The sequence below is a fragment of the Phyllobates terribilis genome, unplaced genomic scaffold (genome assembly GCF_046119375.1).
Source record: "Phyllobates terribilis strain yellow unplaced genomic scaffold, ASM4611937v1 Scaffold_4__5_contigs__length_816908805, whole genome shotgun sequence".
In the NCBI taxonomy this organism is placed as follows: Eukaryota; Metazoa; Chordata; class Amphibia; order Anura; family Dendrobatidae; genus Phyllobates; species Phyllobates terribilis.
The window spans coordinates 207,032,892-207,042,978 of NW_027362764.1; positions in this window are offsets into that span (position 1 = coordinate 207,032,892).

The following is a 10,087-nucleotide window of genomic DNA, read 5'->3' on the forward strand; positions in this document are numbered from 1 at the left end:
AGGAATTGATGACAGTTATAGAACCTCATAGACCTCAACCAGTAGATGGTGAGGATCCAAATACCGCACTGTCAGGACAGAATTTTATGATCAGACTTATGGAGTTTATGAGAACTAAACAACGAATGAGAGGGACTTCAGGAACTGTCTCCCAGAAGTCAGGACAGCCTGTAGATGAATACTACTTAGCAGTAGAAAACAGTTACAGAGACGAGGGAATGGACCTTACCAATGAAGGAGTCATTCGACTGATGACAAAAACTTTTATAGAGAATCTTAACCCAAAAATTAGGGAAAAGTTCAAGGCTGCAACTCCTGATTGGAGAACACTAGATGATCCCCAGATAGTCAGACAAAAACTATTAGGGATAGAAATGGATATGCGTGAGGCAGCATCCAAACCCATCAGAGTAGCAGCAAATAATAGTCTGGTCAATAAAAACAACAGATCAAATCAGACCTATGACAAAGGGAATTTGGATAAGAAAACTAATCCATGTCACTACTGTAAGAAACCAGGACATTGGATTAGAGAATGCAGGAAAAAAGCCAGGGATATAGAAGATGGTACCTATGTCCCAAGAGAATCACAAGAAAAGACAGTACAGGCTTCTGCTCCTGCAGCAAGCGAGTGACTAGACGTGATGCAAACCACTTTGACTGGAAGGCGCCCAATAATTCAGATAAAAGTAGCAGGAAAACAATGCCCTTTTCTAATAGATACCGGAGCAACTTCCTCCGTCCTCAATGAAGACGCCTTACCAAATGCTGATTGTTTATCAGATGATGTAACCTATACCGAAGGGTATGATGGAGGAATCAGGCCACTCCCATATAGTATTCCCCTTGAAACAAAGATAGGATCTAAAATATTTTTATCTAAATTTCTTTTTGTCAAAGGGGCACCTACTTGTCTTCTAGGTACAGACCTATTAAAGCAGACAGAAATGAATATCCAATTTTTGGAGGATGGTAGAGTCCAAATTTTGGTGCCTGATGACCAAGAGTCTCTAGAAAACATTGTAAAAGTCCAAGCCTTAGAGGATGAGAAAGATCCTGCCCCTACCCAAATTATTTTAGATCTTTCTGAGGTACCAGAAAAATTATGGGCACAACATGACACCGATGTAGGACTAATGCCAATAGCTCCTGTAAAAGTCACTCCTGTTCCAGGTGTGACACTACCCCAATTGAGACAGTATCCTATTAGTGCCCAACAAGAACACGCCATAGGAGAACAGATAAAAGATTATCTAAAAACTGGAGTACTGATAGAAGTAAAGTCACCAGCCAATACACCGTTGTACCCCGTAAAAAAGAAATCTACTGAGGGGTCAGCTGCTAGGTACCGGATGGTACATGATCTAAGAGAGATAAATAAAATTTTGGAACCTATTACTCCTGTTGTGCCAAATCCACACACGTTGCTATCACAGATCCCAGCAACAGCACGAGTATTTTCTGTCATAGACTTATCAAATGCATTTTTTTCAGTACCATTACACCCAGACTGTTACAAACTGTTTGCATTTACATTTAAGAATAGACAATTAGCATGGACAAGATTACCACAGGGTATGATACATTCACCTACCTTGTACTCAGAAGCTATGAGATCAGTTCTTCAAAATTTCAAACCTACGGATGAGGTTGTAATTCTCCAATATGTTGATGACCTATTGTTATGTGCCCCTGCTCAAGAGTCCGCAAACAGCAACACAATAAGGTTGTTAATATTTCTAGCAGACATGGGCTGTAAAGTTAACAAGAAAAAAGTACAACTTTGTATGACTACGGTAGTATTTCTAGGACACTGCATTTCACAAGGTATTCGGCACCTCACCGCCGACAGACTAAAAATCATTAGAGATCTTGTTCCTCCCAAGAACTACAAAACATTAAGAGCATTTTTGGGAATAGTATCACACTGCAGACAATGGGTTATACATGCTAGTCAGCTTATGCAACCTCTATATGATTGTTTAAAAATCGAACCTTTCCAGTTAACTGAATCAGCACTCATAGCCTTTCAAGACCTCAAGAAAGGTCTCATGTCAGCCCCGGCCTTGGGAATCCCAGACTACGCCAAACCATTCCAATTAATGGCTGCGGAAATGTCTAATCATGCTACAGGAGTACTAACACAGAAACATGAAAATAAACAAAGACCTGTCGCATACTATTCTGCTCAATTAGATAATGTTACCAAAGCTGCACCATCATGTGTCAGAGTAGTAGCAGCTGTCTCTCTTTTGGTAGAAAAAGCCTCAGAAATAGTACTAGACCATGCCCTAATAGTACAAACTACACATGATGTACATGGCATACTGAATCAGGTATTGCCAAAACACATTTCAATGGCTAGACATCTTAGATTACAATGCTCCTTACTAATGCCACCAAACCTCACTTTTCGCCGCATATTGTCTCTAAATTTAGCCACTCTGTTACCACTAGAGACAAAGGGGGGAGTGGAAGGAGGTCAGGAAGACGAAGATGAAAATTTTTTACAATACCACGAACAAGACAATATAATACATGATTGCTTACAGTGTATAGAACAAGAAACACAAGGGCTACCTAATGTACAGGACACCCCTCTTGACAATCCAGACCTACATATGTATATAGATGGTAGTAGGTATGCAGATGAAACTGGTAACTTTCACACAGGTTATGCCATTGTATCAGATTATGATGTTATTGAAGCTGAGCCAATGCAGGCCAGCTGTTCAGCCCAGGAAGCTGAACTATTAGCTCTAATACGAGCATTACAGTTAGCAAAAGAAAAAAACGCTAATATTTTTACCGATTCTAGATACGCATATGGTATTGTACATGATTTTGGATGTATATGGAGAGCTAGAGGTTATATGACAGCTTCAGGTCAACCAGTAAAACATGGACAAATGATTAGACAAATCCTAGAATCAGCTGCCTTAACCAAACAAGTAGCAGTAATAAAAGTACCTGCACATGTAAGACTCGACACCGAGATAGCTAGGGGTAATGACCGAGCCGACAAGGCTGCTAAGCGAGCTGCAGTAAAACCTCTGACAACTGACCACACTATTAGTGCAGTATCAGAATTTGACTTAATTACACGGCTCAAAGAAGCCCACCAGCAGGTGAGTAGAGAAGAAAAAGAAGAGTGGCAGAAACAGGGGGCAGAAGAAAAAGAAGGACTATGGAGAAAAGGAGATGAGCTTTGTCTCCCCCGAGCATGGTACCCTGTTGTGGTCAGTGAAGCCCACGGACCTACACATGTGTCTGCAAACGGTATGATACAGAGGGTCAGACAGAAGTGGTTAGCCCCAGGGTTCGGTCAGGTAGCTCGAGCAAAATGTGGTTCTTGTGAAATCTGTTTAGCCCACAATCCAGGACAGACTGTTAAGACCCCCCAGAAGCACCATGTAAGACCACTATATCCGTTCCAGAGACTTCAGATCGATTACATCCAGATGCCTAAGCATGGACACTATAAGTATGTACTGGTATGTGTGGACATGTTTTCGGGGTGGCCAGAGGCTTATCCAGTTCATACAGCCACGGCTAAAGTCACTGCAGTAAAAATAGCACATGAACTGGTACCCCGTTATGGTATCCCAGAAGTGATCGAGTCAGATAGAGGTACACATTTTACTGGAGAGATCTTTCAGAATGTAATGAAAATGTTGTGTATAAAAAGTGAACTACACACCCCTTACCACCCACAGAGTTCTGGTAAGGTTGAGAGAATGAATGGAACACTTAAGTTAAAAATACAGAAAGCCATGGCAGAAACACAGAAACCATGGACTGAGTGTCTCCCAATAGCATTGTATTCAGTCAGAAACACCCCCCAGGGAAAGAGCAAACTCACCCCCCATGAAATATTGTTTGGTAGAGTTGCCAATACAGGATTGTATTTCCCACAGACTTTAATGTTAGAAACTGAAAGCTTAACTGCTTATGTGCAAAATTTATGTAAGCATGTGTCTAAAATACACTCTTTAGTGTTCTCTTCCATTCCAGATCCAGATTCCATTGAGGGAACGCACAAGCTGCAACCAGGAGACGAAGTCTACGTAAAAAGACATAACAGAAGAACGCTAGAACCCAGATTTGAGGGTCCATATCAGGTGTTATTGACAACTCCAACTGCAGTAAAATTGGAAGGAAAATCAGCATGGGTACATGCAAGCCATTGCAAAAAGAAATAGTGGTGATTGTACTTGTGTTAGCTATAACGATAGATCAGGGAGACCTGTGGGATAAACTAAGTTCCCCAAAACCTACAGATAATAAATTTATAAAACATCATGAGACATTGGTAAACGGGCTGCTCGATGGCGGACAGAAAATAGCAGACTGTTGGATTTGTACGCATTCTCCAATATCAGCCACGAGCATACCCTTCCTGGCCGTACCCATGACCCCTGAGGAAGTGTTTACATGGACTAATTGCTCAGACAAATTAGCAAATAACCAAACCGTTAATTCTAGATTATGGAACACCACTGTTGCCATCCCAGTTGTGGGGTGGGTGGGATTTCCCTGGTGGCAAGGTAATATGACCGGAAAAATAAACAACTTACAATATTTAGCGTTTAAAGGAGGTGTATGGGTTCCTAGAAATAAGACGGGACTAACAGACTTAGGGTTAATTCCTACAGAAAATATACAACTCAGTTTTAGTAGCACAGTATCTTCTTCTCAACCTTTTAAACCTGATATAGTAGAAAAATACATACACAATAATGGTTGGAAATATTCACAATTATTCCCCGATGGAAACAATGATACATGTTCAAAGATACCAGGTAATATATTATGTAATGAGTCAAGTGCATATGACCCAGGTACACCGACTTGTGAAAATCCAGATGCAGGATACTGTAGTCCATTAGGTCAAAAACCCCCTTGGTGTATACTTCAGAATGTATCTAAATTTTTAGATTTGGTACATAGGTTGGTGCTCCAACACTCTGCAATATGGGATCTGCCTGAAGGAACCTTCTGGATTTGTGGAAATGGAGCATACAAATGGCTCCCAGTAGGAATAAAAGGTACATGTACTCTAGGACGCTTAACACCGGCCACATTTATAGTTCAGAATCAGCAGGTAGATATGCAAGCAGTACCTAAACACACACTATACAAAAGAGCAGCCGACAACTCGCCTAGACCTTCAGGTAGGCCACATGTGGTCCAAATGGGAATTCCTAATAAAATATTCAGCACTTTCTTTGTGTATCCAATGTTGATGCAGATGTGGGATAAATTAGTTCAGGCCACCGACTATCTAGATGATCAGATATGGGATATTATGGATATACTTAATACTAGTATAGCTGTACAAAATCAACTTATAATTGTTACTAATCAACATACTGTAGTGTTAGACTACCTAACTGCGGCCCAGGGAGGAATGTGTCAAATTATTGGTCCAACCTGTTGTCATTACATAGATCCAAACAGTACAATGAGTATGAGGTTCAGGCTGGCAGATATACAACGATTACGGGATGAATATGACAGACACAATGACCAAAATAAAGATAGCTGGTGGTCAGACACCTTCTCCTTTCTCAACCCAAAGAACTGGTTTAAGGGTATTGGAGGTTGGGTGGCTGGAATTCTGCAAGGTATATTACAGATTGTGCTAATTATAGTAGTCATATATGTAGTGTTTAAAATAGGATTAAAAATTATTTTAATATGCATAAATAAGCTTTGTAACACGGACTCAAGAATATGAAAGAAAAGAAATCCCGGACCAGGTCTTCTACCAAAAGTCCATAAGGAAGAATCAAAGGGGGGACTGAGAGGATGATGGGAGTGATGCTTCACGCAAGATTACGATGTAAGACACAGATGAAGTAATTCTTTCCTTATCTGGACATTTGGACTGACGCCCGGAAACTAGATTGTAACCTGTTTTTAGCTGTCTCAGTAACCTTCTACTGCTATGAATTAACACTTTTTATGAAACTTTCTTATTAACATTCCACTGTAATGAATCATTATTTCGCTGCTTGTAGAACAAAGGCATTTTACTGCGCATGTATGACAACAAACTAAGATTATTAGTATAAATAAAAGGGACAGCTCCAATAGAGGCAGACGCGCTCAGGGGCTTCCCAGTACTTGATTATACACTACGTGTCTGTGTATTTCTTGTTACGGGGATACCCCGACTCCAACAAGGACCCTCCATGGCTGAATGATCCTAACAAATGTAATCGAACATGTGTATGGTGTAATCATGTAAACGGAGTTTTGGAAGAACAATCATTCATCATTGAATTGCCATCTGATGCACAGGGGACTTCATTTACAACCTCAGTAATCTGATTATTTATAATTGCTTGTTCAAGGCACTTGTGTGATAGTAAGGAGATATTAAAGGCACTTATGCATTTTGACTGACCTGGGTTACATGCAATGTTGTGGGGTTATACTCATGTATTCTCCACAACATTACCATTATCGCAGTAAAGAGATATTGTACTTACCATGAAGGAGTAGCAATATTCATTTTGATAAGTATAAATTATCTTCTTGTTTATAACTTCTTGTTTGATAGCATCTACTAGGGCCGGACACTTACAGCAAAAGGTTCCTGTGCGGGATAAATGTCTGGAGAGAATACAAAATCAATATTCACAATACACATACATATATTTATTATGCACGTGTATATATATTACACTGACATACACAAGTATAAATATAATATCTCTGTATACATAATGCATACACATACAGATTGTGAATGTACACATATGCAAGCACACATATAAATAAACACACATTTACTCATTGTGCATACTCACATTATAGATGCATGAACACAATAAGCACATATACACATTGTAGGAAAGCCAGGGAGGCTGGGGTTAAATCCTAGTGACGCGCCCCTGGGCCTGTGTCGCGCTGCGTTGCGCACGCGGGAGCTTACCCGGAGCCGGATCTCTTGAGGGTTGTAGTCTCGTGGCGGTGATCCGGTCCGTGCCCAGGGAGTCAGACTAAGTGGCGCTGTATTAGCGGTAGATGTTGGACGACTACGCCACCCATTGAGTACAGCTAAGGAGCTGCCGCTGCAGGGCAGACCGCTGAGGCCGGTGGTAGGATTGTGCAGCGTGATAGTATAACCCCCAACGGGAGGAGTATGGCCTCAGGGCAGCTGACGTGGATGATGGGGGTAGCAGGAACCACTCGGAGACGGTACGGTGTAGTTCAGGGTCTTTACTGGTGACAAAGATAGACCCTCCCGGAGTACTGGCTAGCGATTGGGGCCTGGTCAGTCCTTGAGCAGATGGGATCTCCCCTGGCCAGGCGGAGTTGTAGGCCTCCCAAACTAACGATACTCTTTCGGCTACCTTGCTAGAGGCGGGTATAAGTAGCCCACGTCCCTGAGTGTACCGTGTGGTGCTCACCCGTATGGCCGGTGACTCGGGGCCTTCTAGTAGCTTCCGCTCCACGACGGCGGTGCTGGTCCCACGCGTGTGACAGTGCCTTCGGGTTTCTGGGCCAGAGGACCTGCAATCCCCTGCCGGTCGGTTTCTGCTGCTGGATAGGAGTTAGTCCCCACAGCCTCGGACTCCGGGTCCGGTGATAACTTTCCAGTCAGGGCGAGCTCTGCAGCTGACAGCCCCTGACTCCTTGTAGTACTGCTCCCACAGAGCTCCTGATGTTCTTTTCCTATATCTGCTTCTCTGTCTCTACTTCTTCTCTACTCACTAACCCTGCCTCAGCCCTAGGTTTATATAGGGGAAGTTCTTCCCCTCCCAGGACTGGGCAGGAGGTGTGGCATGCACAGGATCCCTGACCAAGAGACCTCCCACCTGCTCTCAGACATAACATTGCTTGTTACTGTGGAAACCAGACCCCTGGGGTGCCACACTAGCACTGCAGGTCCTCATTAGGTGCACCTTCATAGCTATGACTAGAACCACACCATTTGTTCACTGATTAGTCAGCTGGAGAAGCTGAGCACAGTGGGTTGTGTTGGAGCTGGAGAGAGACCAGTCAGAATCTCTCTGAATAGAGACTGCATAGGCCATGTGCACCAAACTTCAAATATCACTGGTTCCTATAGATAATAGCTGTTTTCTGTGATCGAACTGAGACTAGCTCAGCTGTGCCTGAGTAGCCAGAGTCTGTATTATTTAGTTAGTGCCTGGACAAGGCTAGGGATTTTATTTTTCTGGGTTTTTTGCTTGGGTACTATGCAACTAGTGTAAATAATCATTATTCCATTTTTCTTTAGATCAAAAACCTGTGCCTTTGTATTCCTACTAGCAGCTAAATGAGAGAGTGAATCCCTACAATTGGTAGAGAATTGCGGGCAGCAAGACCCAAGAGCACTGGTGATTACCGTTTAAAGACTGAATGTCCTGGGTAAAGGTAGCTACAGCATTGCAATCATGGTCTGAAAGCATGGAGGAGCTTGTTAAGCAACTGGTCCAGCAGCAGCAGGCCCAACAAGAAACTAACAAACTTCTGATCCAGAAGTTGCAACAACAGTTTCAGCAGTACCATCAGGAGCAGATGGCTCTCTTGGCAGAAACTGTCCGAGCCAGGGAGAAGGCACCCTCCAGCCAAAGTGAAGGTATCCGTGTGAGGTGAACAGTACAGGAGGCCTTGCTGAAAATTACTCTGGAGGATGATGTAAAGGTTTTCCTGACTGTCTTTGAAAGGGTGGCAGACAGGGAGAAACTGCCCCCAGAGCAATGGGCAGGGGTCCTATTTCCATACCTTACTGGATGTAGTTGAGGTAAGAATTCTGAGAAGATAACGGATCAAGGCAAAATGGCAAGGCAAACAAACGGTCAAAGGCAAGGTCCAATGTCGGACAACAAAGATCAAACACAGGAACACAGAGAGCAGAGCAAGCGCACAGCATTTGAGCTAAGCGACAACTGGCATTAATTGAAGGCAGATAGCCAGCTAAATAGTCAGGTAATCACTCGAATAGCAAACACATGGAGGAAGCCGCTGTCCTGATTGGATGACTAAACTGTCACTCAACACACTGACAGCTCAGCATGCCTCATCTCCAATTAGATGACTGAGTTGTCCATCACCATACTGACAGCTCAGCACGCCCCTGTCCTGGATTGGATGACTGAATTGTCACTCAACACTTCGAGAAACACCAAGAGGCAGAATTGTGACACTAAATATACACCAATTATTTACAGAAGCCCTCCCATGAATTTTTTTCTCTCTAAATCTGTGTATATGTAGTGTACTGTCAGTATGTTAATATACTCACCTACCACCATCTTCTCCAATATCCAGCACCACTCAAGTCCTATTATATGTGTTGTCACCGCTCTCTAGACTCTTTGGCTCACTCTATGCTCTATGTGTAAGCCAGAAGTCTCTTTTACAATATAAGTCTATGGATCCTCTTTCTGACGCTCTATAGACAAACATAGAAAAAGCCACTTCCAGGTCATGCAGAGCGCAGTGTGACTCAAAAGCTCTGAAGACTAGTGATGTCATCAATCGTGGTTATAGCGATGGAGGCAAGAAGAAGTGACCGCAGCTTCTTTCACTGCCGCCATACTTTTTCTGTGTCTGCTGCCCCGCATTTTCAATACCCACTGCCACACAGCTTCTCATTCCGCAGCATTGTTCACTGAAATGAGATGAGTCATCAGTGGGCAGTGATTAAAGCAGTGAGAGTGACCGCATCACCACCAACTCATGACGATTCGTTTCAGGGCAGTGATAGAAGCTGTGGGACAGCACTCACACTGCTTCTATCACCAACCTCTGATGACATCTTGTTTCAGTGAACGAGGTAGGGACAGGAGCAGTGTGGCGGTGGGGAATGAAGATGAAGCTGGCGGGGATAGGAGAAATATGGTAGCAGAGAATGACGCTTCAGTCTCTTCTCCATGCCACCATCAAGAATAATTCCGGACGTCATCAGGAAGAAGTGGTGAAAGAAGCTGTGATAAGTGACCACCATCCTTCAGTGACATTTCGTTTGAGATTTCCCTCCCTAACGTCACAGGAAGTAAAGTGAAAAAAAAAAACATATAGAGATTAGCTGCATAGGTAGGATAGTAGGGAATTTTAAGATAAAGTA